General features: G+C 46.5%; 1 protein-coding gene across 1 annotated transcript in view; it reads left to right on the top strand.

Moving 5' to 3' along the window:
- Positions 1-1,215: 1,215 nt before the first annotated feature.
- Positions 1,216-10,306, top strand: part of CARD19 (caspase recruitment domain family member 19) — a 145,444-nt gene continuing 136,353 nt past the window's right edge. The window contains exon 1 of the mRNA XM_069206418.1: positions 1,216-1,356. The gene's annotated coding sequence lies outside the window, so the exon portion shown is untranslated. The remainder of the gene's footprint in view (positions 1,357-10,306) is intronic.

Genomic DNA, 10,306 nt, shown 5'->3' with positions numbered 1-10,306 from the left:
GACGTGGAATGTCGCCTATGTCAATGACTGTGAGCTCTGGGTGAGAGGATACAGTGTGCACCTCTCCCTTGCTCATGCAGAGGGCTTAAGTGTGAAAGCAGGGACGCACGCGCATGGAGTACCAGTTCCAGTGCTGTCATCCTGCAGGCACTGACCACCTTCACCCTGAAATGGGTAAAGCGTAGTACAGCTGATCACAGAATATTTGCTGGCTCTGAAAATGCAGTTTCTAGCTCTCTATCTACTAGTTTTCAAGCAGTGACAAAGTCAATAGTTCTCACCTATGTGAAATCTATTGGATGTGTCAATTATGTTTTAGCCATTTTCTTTAGCAGCCCACATGGTGTGGAGCATGACAGGTTTTTTTTTTTTTAAGTGCGATGAAGCAGTCAACGCTAGCTGCGACACAACACTTTTTTTTACTTTTAACCATGCTGCACAGCAGCCCCGCAGCTGTACAACATAGCTTAAACACACTGAAAAGCCAACTAGTCCAACTAGTTGGCTTTTCGGTGTTTTCTTTGCCATGCTGTACAGCTGTGTGGCTGTTGTGAAGCATACTTGAAAGTGAAAAAAACCTCACTATAAAGCGGCCAGTGATGACCGCGTCAAAGCACTTTCTATTTACTTTTAGAAATGCTACACAGCCACTGTGATACTGCATAAAATGGCTTAAAAACATTGACCAAGCCAACAGATCTCACAGGTGCAAAACCTATTGGCTTTACCAATGCTTGTTTGAGTTTTGGAGCCAAATATTTTCATGGCTCGGCTCGTGCAAGGGTCCTTAGAGTTGATGATAGTCCAGCCCTCGGGCTCCATTCTGGCTCGACTTTCCTTATTAATGTGTTGATTCGCTAGCCTCTAATTATTACATTTCATAACTGCATAAGTCAGGACTCAGGAGCACTTCACGTGTTACCCTAACCGGTGTATTAGCCTGGCACGAGCTGGTGGAAACGCCACATGATAATTTATGCTGGCCTGAGTGTATTTCCGAGGCAGGATAACTCTTCCTTCGAGAATGCGCGCTGTGAGTACGGAGGGTCCGCCGGCGTATCCGCCAGCGCCACTTGTGTTCTGAGGCAGGCGCAGCACAGTGCTGACGGATGAAGAGGGAGGTCTGCATGCTTCAAGGCTTGGCATTGACAGCTCAGCATGAAACCCGAAGCTGGGCGGGCGGGACGGCGGGCTGACGGGGCTCCGCCTCCTATGTCACGGCCTACTCGCCGCCATGGGAGGGATCTGATCTGGGCTCTTACACTAGGAAGTCTCTGATGGTGAAAGCACTCTGCAGACAAAAGTCCTCACCGCGTTTTCGGGACCCCAGACAGCGCGTGCCACCCGCCATGCCAGGTCAGTGAAAATCACAGGGTAGGGAGGGTCTCTGGCCACAGAGGAGGAGACCGCAAGAAGGGAGGGTCAGGAAAACAGGCAGCCTCCATCTCGGACTGAAGTCCCAGCAAAGCTTTGTCAAAGCCGTCGGGCAGTGCCATCTGCCCTTGTCCCACCCACGACATGTCTGCACTAGCAGCCTTCCAGGCGTTGGCAAGCGGGTCTGCAGACGTCTCAGCTGTGAGCCAGCAGTGCCGGTTACCACACTAGCCCAACTCAGTACCATCTGCCACACTTCCACTGCCCTCGCAGAGTGCAGTGCCAGTTTCACTCGAGATTGTCTCAGAATAGACAGAGGTAAATGTTGTTGTCAAATGTAGGTTTGCAGACAGCTGCCCCTACCTAGCCAGACTCTGGCAGAGGAAATTTCCCCGTCCCAGGAAGTGTCAACTTTCAGCCTGCGCTGCTTTGGCTGTTCCAATGCCCCTGTCCCAGCCAGTCTCAGCTGTGCAAGGTGACATGTCATCAAACGCGCTGTCGGTGTCAGCTGCACCTTAGCCCCAGGCAAGGCAGCGTTACCTTGCCATTCCTCAGTCATTGCCAAGCAGAGTCAGCTACATCTTCCCAGACGTGCTGGGGCAGTGCCACCCTCCCAGCCAAGCGCTGGTGGTGGTGCCAACTGCACCCGTCCACACCCTGGATCAGACATTAATCGCTGCCTCTGTCAAGGTCACGCCGAGTCTGCTGTCTGTTTCCAGCACAGCCTGAGAAGTGCAGACTCCCAAGCCAAGCATATCCTCGGGCGACTTCTGCCCATTCACTCATACTCAGGCAGTAACTTCCTCTGTCCAAACAATCTTTCCTCCATCAAAGCCCATGCCAGGCTCAACCAGGACCACCTTAAGGAACTAAGGGGCATATTTATACTCCGTTTGCGCCGAATTTGCGTCGTTTTTTTCGACGCAAATTCGACGCAAAACTAACTCCATATTTATACTTTGGCGTTAGACGCGTCTAGTGCCAAAGTTCATGGAGTTAGCGTCATTTTTTTGCGTGAACACCTTCCTTGCGTTAATGATATGCAAGGTAGGCGTTCCCGTCTTAAAAAATGACTCCGATGCATATGCATCGTAATTATACTCCCGGGCAAAAATGACGCCCGGGAGTGGGCGGGTCTAAAAAACCCGCATTAGCGCCGGATTTTAGCGCCTGGGTCAGGGCAGGCGTTAAGGGACCTGTGGGCTCAGAATGAGCCCAGAGGTGCCCTCCCCTGCCCCCAGGGACACCCCCTGCCACCCTTGCCCACCCCAGGAGGACACCCAAGGATAGAGGGACCCACCCCAGGGACATTAAGGTAAGTCCAGGTAAGTATTTTTTTGTAATTTTTTTTTGTGGCATAGGGGGGCCTGATTTGTGCCCCCCTACATGCCACTATGCCCAATGACCATGCCCAGGGGACAGAAGTCCCCTGGGCATGGCCATTCGGCAAGGGGGCATGACTCCTGTCTTTGCTAAGACAGGAGTCATTTCAATGGGGGATGGGCGTCGTACAAAAATGGCGCAAATCGGGTTGTGGCGATTTTTTTGCCTCAGCCTGACTTGCACCATTTGTGGACGCCCATACGCCATTTTCCCCCTACGCCGGTGGTGCCTGGTGTACGTCGTTTTTTTCAACGCACACCAGACAGCGCCGGCGGCTAACGCCGGCTAACGTCATTGAATAAATATGGCGCCCGCATGGCGCTTCAGAATGGCGTTAGCCGGCGCTAATTGTTTTGGCGCAAAACTGCGTTAGCGCAGTTTTGCGTCAAAAAGTATAAATATGGCCCTAATAGTTTTTACCCAGGCTTCCTCAGGTAGTGCCTGTTCGTCCACAACTTCTCCCCAGTTAGGGAGAGCCAGTTCAGCCACCAACCCCCAGCCTTCCACTTTTGGAACAGGTTCTTCTGGGCCTGCTGGTCTCCTCCTGCCCATATCAGGGCCAGCTTCCTCTCCCGGTCGTTTCTGGCCGCCCACCTGCTCCCACCACCTATCCAGACTCGAATAGTGCCCGTCTTTCTCCCGTTGCCAAGTTACTGATATCTAACACACCTCCAAGGCATGTGTCATCAGTTTGTAGAGGGAAAGACACCACAGGGCATCCCCGAGTTCTGTGATCCACAGTATCCTAGCACTCGAGTTTTTCAACCAGCTATACTAGACTTGGCTCGAACATGCCACAAAAAATGGAAACATTTTCCAAATGTCTCGTCCACAAGATCTTTCTTTTTTGCTGTTTTTTTTTTCTTTTTGGATTTGAAGTGGCAGGCTGCCTTTTATGCTGTTCAGTGTTTCCCTCCTTCTTGACTTTTGGCTTCCTCCTTTGTTCAGGCACCCAGTTTGCCCAGGGGTTGTTCCCACTTAGAATTCAGGCTCCGATTGGTAGAGGACAATTTCTGTAGAGTACATCACTGTCCTTGAGTGTCTGGATAACTGTTGTGATGTAGAGTTGTCAGTTCAGATCCACGAATATGAACGAGGGCTGGAAGTACCACCAGGTGAGGCAGGGATTGCATGGAAGACTGCAGAGCTCACAATTAGTTCCCATACTATATATGGTACATGGCTTTCACACGTGTACATGCAACATGCCAGTAGCCGGACCATGTTGTATGTATGCATTGTTTTCTGTGCACAAAGAGCATGTTTTCTTGTGTAACATGCAGTGGGAGATCGGTGCACCCATGCTCATCTAGTCGCCCAACCTTTGCATGTTCCTTATATATAGACTGTCCAATAAACGACCTTTATAAATACAACGCAGTAATTTGTTTATTATTAACTTATATACAGTAAACGGTAAGGCAACAACAGACTCAAAGTGCTGTAAGACAGGGGTGCTACCATACCAACCTGTAGTTCCAGCAACCCTGGAGTTCAGCCTCTTTCTAAATTCAACTGATTTTGGTGTAAAAGGGATTGAGAACTTGGACATTAGTGATTTGCGCGATAAAACTCATGATGTCCAACGGGGGTCATTTGCATTCATTCATCTGGTTCCACAGACCAGCCTCATCTCACGACTGCATATATTTCGGTATATAGGTGACATATTTGGTGTACATAGTGTGTTGAAGCATGTTATTAGTGTTTATGTTACATGTATGTAGGATCCATTTATCTGTATGAATAATGTTTTATTGAGCAGTAAACATCAGGGACTTTTCCCCTTCAGCCCTCTTGCAACAAAACTACAAAAAATAAACACCTCAGAAGTTAATTAATTAGTAGGACATGTGAAATAAGAAGATCTTCAGACTTCTTGTGGGGATGTGTGGAAGGTTCTTTTTGTAGTGTCTTGGCAGAACATCCCCAATTTGGGGACTGTTGTGGGCAAGTAGGGAGGAGGTGCGAACATAACTTCACTTTCTGGGAAGACTGGCCTGATGCCAGGCTGCTAGGGTTTTGGTGTTGGCTTGTTGAGTCTTGAGTGAGTCAATGGAGAAGCTAAGGGACTTGGCACAAGGAGATGGTGAAAGATCTGTGAGCATCATACTGGAGGACATGTCTTAAACAAGGGCCTATAGTTGGGGCTGCTCAGGAGACAGCTAGCATCTGAAATTGGATTTATGTGAAGGTGTCCAGTAGGGGACATCACTGAGTGACATCAGTGCATTGGTGTATTTAATTTTCTTGATTGCCTAGCTGGCCCTCAGGAGCATGAGGCAAAGATTGAGTGTACAATTCTGCACGCAGAAATGTTATGCACAATTGTTGCTACAATATTTTTTAATTCTCTATTAATTCTTGAAGGAAGCCCTTCCACTCAGTGAACAATTTTGGAGCGCTCCCTTCACATTACAATCTTGAAACACAATTCTTTATACTCTGGACATGAGTACATTTGTAAGAGTTTCCAGGGTCATGCAATGTTTAGTGAATAGCCAAACTTATGAGTTTGTTTCTCTTCATCAACATTTACATGTGGATTTACTAAAAACTAGAATTGGCAACGCTAATAGGTCATGGGCTGGCTACCAGTCTTTTGGCTTTGTCAGTGCTTGGTTTGTTTTGTTAAAGTTTTTGCAAAACTTTATTGCTGAAAAAACTGCTTGGCCCTCATTAAACTAAAATATGGCTACAAGCAAAAACATGTTTGGTCACAAAAAGCGAGCATTGCCATAGCAGTCCTTGGCACTTGAGGGAACTGCTTGTGTGTGTATGTGTCCCCTGTGAAAAGACAGTATGTCATTACTCACAGTAAAGTTAGTAATGGCTGAAGCAGGCTGACTGACTGCCTCATGCTATATGCTGTAGTGCGTGGAAGGAAAATGAGAATGACACAATGACAAGCAAATGGATGAAGGTGGCTGTCTGAAAGCCCCTACATGTAAGTATACTTTACATTTCATTTTAGCAAAATCCAAAGGTTTTGGCTTACACTAAATCCATCAAGCATTTGGAAAGCCAATAGGTCTTGCCTTTGGGACCTATTGACTTTACCAATAGTTCTAGGCATGGTACACAGCTGCCATGCTGTGCTTCTTTTTTTTATTTTTTTTTACTGCTGGTGGATCTGAGTTGGATTGTGGGTGACGGTGAAGCAACACGGGGCAGTAGGAAGCAATGTGGGTGAAGAGGGGAGCAACAAAAGAGGAGGCAGCACGGGGGGCAAGACAGAGGGGGACGTAACAGGAGGGGAGGCGGTTGGGATAAGTGTTAGAAATGGGGTCTTTGGTTGGCAGTCAGGCTACCCCCTGTCCAAGTAAGGACCCTCACTCTAGTCAGGGTAAAAGAGAATCACCCTCAGCTAACCCCCGCTCACCCCTTTGGTAGATTGGCACGAGCAGTAGGCTTAACTTCAGAGTGCTAGGTGTAAAGTATTTGTACCACCACACACAGTAACTTAATGAAAACACTACAAAATGACACAACACAGGTTTAGAAAATTAGAAAATATTTATCTAAACAAACAAGACCAAAACGACAAAAATCCACAATACACAAGCCACGATATCAATTAAAAACCAATAAGAGTCTTCATGTAATTTTAAACACAATGCTAACACTGTTAGTGTGGAAATGTACCTGGGTGCGTCAAAAATAACCCTGCATGGGCGAGTGTACATCAAAAAGGGCTTGAAATGCGTCAATATCACTCACAAGTGAGAACGTGCGTAATTTCTCCTTCAGTCAAGTCGGCGTGCACCATTTTCTTCTCCCTGCCGGAGAGCGATGCGTCGATTCGAACCGCTCTCTCGGGTCCAGGCAGGCCTTGAGTCGTTTTTACATGCCCAGCGATGTTTACGTCGGAAATCCAGCTGCACGATGATCTGAAAACCACACGATCTCACCAGCCTCCGTCAGTGATGCTGCGCATCGTTTCTCCAGCTGCGTGCGTCGATCTTTCAGTCGCGCTGCAGGAGAGCATCGATTTTCAGCCACGAAGCCGGCGGTGCATCGATTTTTCAGCCGTGGACCAGAGTTGCGTCGATCTTTTCCCCGCCCGGCAGTCGGTACGTGGATTTCTCACTCTTGGTCTGTCAGCTTCTCCTTTCAGGGTCCCAGAAACTGGATGGGCACAACTTGGCAGAGTAGGAGTCTTAGCAGAGACTCCAGGTGCTGGCAGAGAGAAATCTTTGCTGTCCCGGAGACTTCAAACAACAGGAGGCAAGCTCTAAATCAAGCCCTTAGAGAGTTCTTCACAAGAAGGAAGGCACACAAAGTCCAGTCTTCGTCCTCTAGCACAAGCAGAAGCAGCAACTGCAGGATAGCTCCACAAAGCACAGTCACAGACAGGGCAGCTCTTCTTCCTCAGCTCTTCAGCTCTTCTCCAGGCAGAGGCTCCTCTTGGTTTCCAGAAGTGTTCTAAAGTCTGTGGTTTTGGGTGCCCTTCTTATACCCATTTTGCCCTTTGAAGTAGGCTTACTTCAAAGAAAAGTATCCCTTGTTTGTGAAATCCTGCGTTGCCCAGGCCAGGCCCCAGACACACACCGGGTGGTTGGAGACTGCATTGTGTGAGGGCAGGCACAGCCCTTTCAGGTGTGAGTGACCACTCCTCCCCTCCCTCCTAGCACAGGTGGCTCATCAGGAAATGCAGACTACACCCCAGCTCCCTTTGTGTCACTGTCTAGTGAGAGGGCAGCCCAACTGTCAAACTGACCCAGACAGGGAATCCACAAACAGGCAGAGTCACAGAAGTGGTTTAAGAAAGAAAATGCTCACTTTCTAAAAGTGGCATTTTCAAACACACAATCTTAAAATCAACTTTACTAAAAGATGTATTTTTAAATTGTAAGCTCAGAGACCCCAAACTCCACATGTCTAGCCGCTCCCAAAGGGAATCTACACTTTAATCATTTTAAAAGGTAGCCCCCATGTTATCCTTTGAGAGGGACATGCCTTGCAACAGTAAAAAAACGAATTTAGCAGTATTTCACTGTCAGGACATATAAAACACATTACTATATGTCCTACCTTAACCATACACTGCACCCTGCCCTGGGGGCTACTTAGGGCCTACCTTAGGGGTGCCTTACATGTAAGAAAAGGTAAGGTTTAGGCCTGGCAAGTGGGTACAATTGCCAAGTCGAATTTACAGTTTAAAACTGCACACACAGACTCTGCAGTGGCAGGTCTGAGCAATGTTTACAAAGCTACTAATGTGGGTGGCACAACCAGTGCTGCAGGCCCACTAGAAGCATTTGATTTATAGGTCCTGTACGCTGTACTAGGGATGTACTAGTAAATCAAATATGCCAATCATGGATGAACCAATTACATACACATTTGGTATAGGAGCACTTGCACTTTAGCACTGGTTAGCAGTGGTAAAGTGCCCAGAGTAACAAAAACAGCAAAAACAGAGTCCAGCATACATCAACAACCTGGGAAACAGAGGCAAAAAGTTAAGGAAGACCACGCCAAGGATGAAAAGTCTAACAGTTAGCAACAGGAAGGGCATGGGAAAGGAACACAATCGTGGAGCAAACAGAGAGACATGGGAAAGTAGAGGGAGCAAAGGAACCAGAGAGAGTGAAATGAGGAGGTGAGGGGAGGAAGCACACAACAGGTAGGTGGAGGCACACGGGCAGCGAGCAAGATGTACACAAGGGAAATCAGTAAGAAAATACACACTCTTGTGGAGTGCTTAAACAAAAAGAAAAACATAGCACCTGAAAACAAACAGTGGAAGGACATACGTAATGGATCCATCCTTCGGGGGAAGGGATGGATAATTCAACAGGAGGAAGTGAAGCCCACATGTGGTAAAGAATTAAAAGTAAGTAAATAAAAGCATCAATGAAGCCACACACAAGTAAGTAATGAGCAGACTCTAAGCGCACTGTAAAGTAACAAAATGTTTTGCAACAGACAGTGCTTATGCTGAATGCGGCAAGACCTAAAAATAACCAGAAATCCACACTGAACACAAGATTTCTGAAAACAGGCATTCCACTAAATTGGTGGAAGTTCTGTATTAGAAAATATAATTTTTGCAAAGGATAAAAGTATACGTGCAAAGTTATGGTCACACCAAAATGTCTTCTTAAGTGGGCAAAGAACTTTAAGGATTGGCCCACTATTGTTTGTCTGAGACAAGGGAATGAAAAAATGTGCAGTTAGGTCAACATCCTTGTTTGTTCAGTGGACCACTAACTATGCCGAAGAACATGGATAGCTCCACGAGATTGAGGAGGCATAGGTCCCCCTTTTGAGTCTCAGAAGGGCATTGTCAGTGACCTGTATGGTTGCAGTCTCAAAACCATACCTGTTGCAGAATCCAATGAGGCTGTGTAAGTCAAATCCCAATTACTTGGTCAAAGTGGAGGAAGTGTGCTCGATATGACCGCAGAGCTGTATTGCTAATTCTATTTGGGTCTCGCCTACGGACAGCTTAGCTGTTTGGCAAAAACTCATGTCATCACACACCACAAAAAACACAACATACTAATAAAGACACAGACAGCACTTTTGGGCAACTCCTTTTAGCCATTGCCTCCTGTGATTCAGCTGGCTTATGCCATTTGCCAACAAGGCTTTTCATCAGAGTTGGTATCAGTCAGCGGCATTTCACTCACCGAGGTGAACATGTCATTCACACAAGCTGGCTGTACTTTTTTTATTTCTTTTTTAAATTTATTTTTTTGAATAATTTTTTTGTATGAACCCTGCTCTCTTTACCAATAACTTCCATCTCAAGAAGCAGGGCCTTCGTCCATGTTGGAACAGTAAAGTAAACAAAATGGCCACTGGTGCAACATATATGCAAACATATGTCACACTAGAATCTCAGACATGTGCTCACACAGCAGATTTCCTTGAAAGGAAGGAATGCATTGTGACACAGCAGAAAGCTACGGATGCCAATGGTAAGAACCACTGGCAAAGCCAATAGGTCTAGGCATTTGCTTTGTAAAGGCAAAATCTAATTTTTGCCAATGTTTACTTGAGTAGCTTCCCCACAAAAGCTGAGTGAATGATAAATATCTCTGTGGCATATTCATCCTTTCACCGATCATGAATGTACTGTATAGTGCTTAATTTGCAAAAAACATATGTGCCAGCGTTCTCCTCGGGAGGCCACTACAGCTTGCACCAGCCTTTGCCCCTGCCAGCTACTAACCATCACACTCCTATACGTGTGACGATTAGGCTATTCCAGCTCCCCTGCCATGTTATAAGAACGGCTTGGTTTAAAGTTATTATTCATTTTTACTGTATATTGAATTAGTAAACAACAGTTGATATACTCATCTCTAAATGTGATAAACAGTGCTACCATGTGACAGATGCTTGTGTTAACCGGCACCAGTGCTAAGCCCCGGGAACCACCAGCTCAAATGAAGCACTGGTACTGCATTTGTAAGCAAAAGCACATGTTATGCATGCATAGATGATGTACATTGAATAGCTGTGATTGTGTATGAGTCACTAAAGGTACATTTGTACACATTTCTTTACTGGTACATGCTTGTGTATATGCTGTGAG

The sequence above is a fragment of the Pleurodeles waltl genome, chromosome 9, assembly GCF_031143425.1.
Source record: "Pleurodeles waltl isolate 20211129_DDA chromosome 9, aPleWal1.hap1.20221129, whole genome shotgun sequence".
NCBI classification, from domain to species: Eukaryota; Metazoa; Chordata; class Amphibia; order Caudata; family Salamandridae; genus Pleurodeles; species Pleurodeles waltl.
This window is presented reverse-complemented; position numbering and strand designations above follow the sequence as displayed.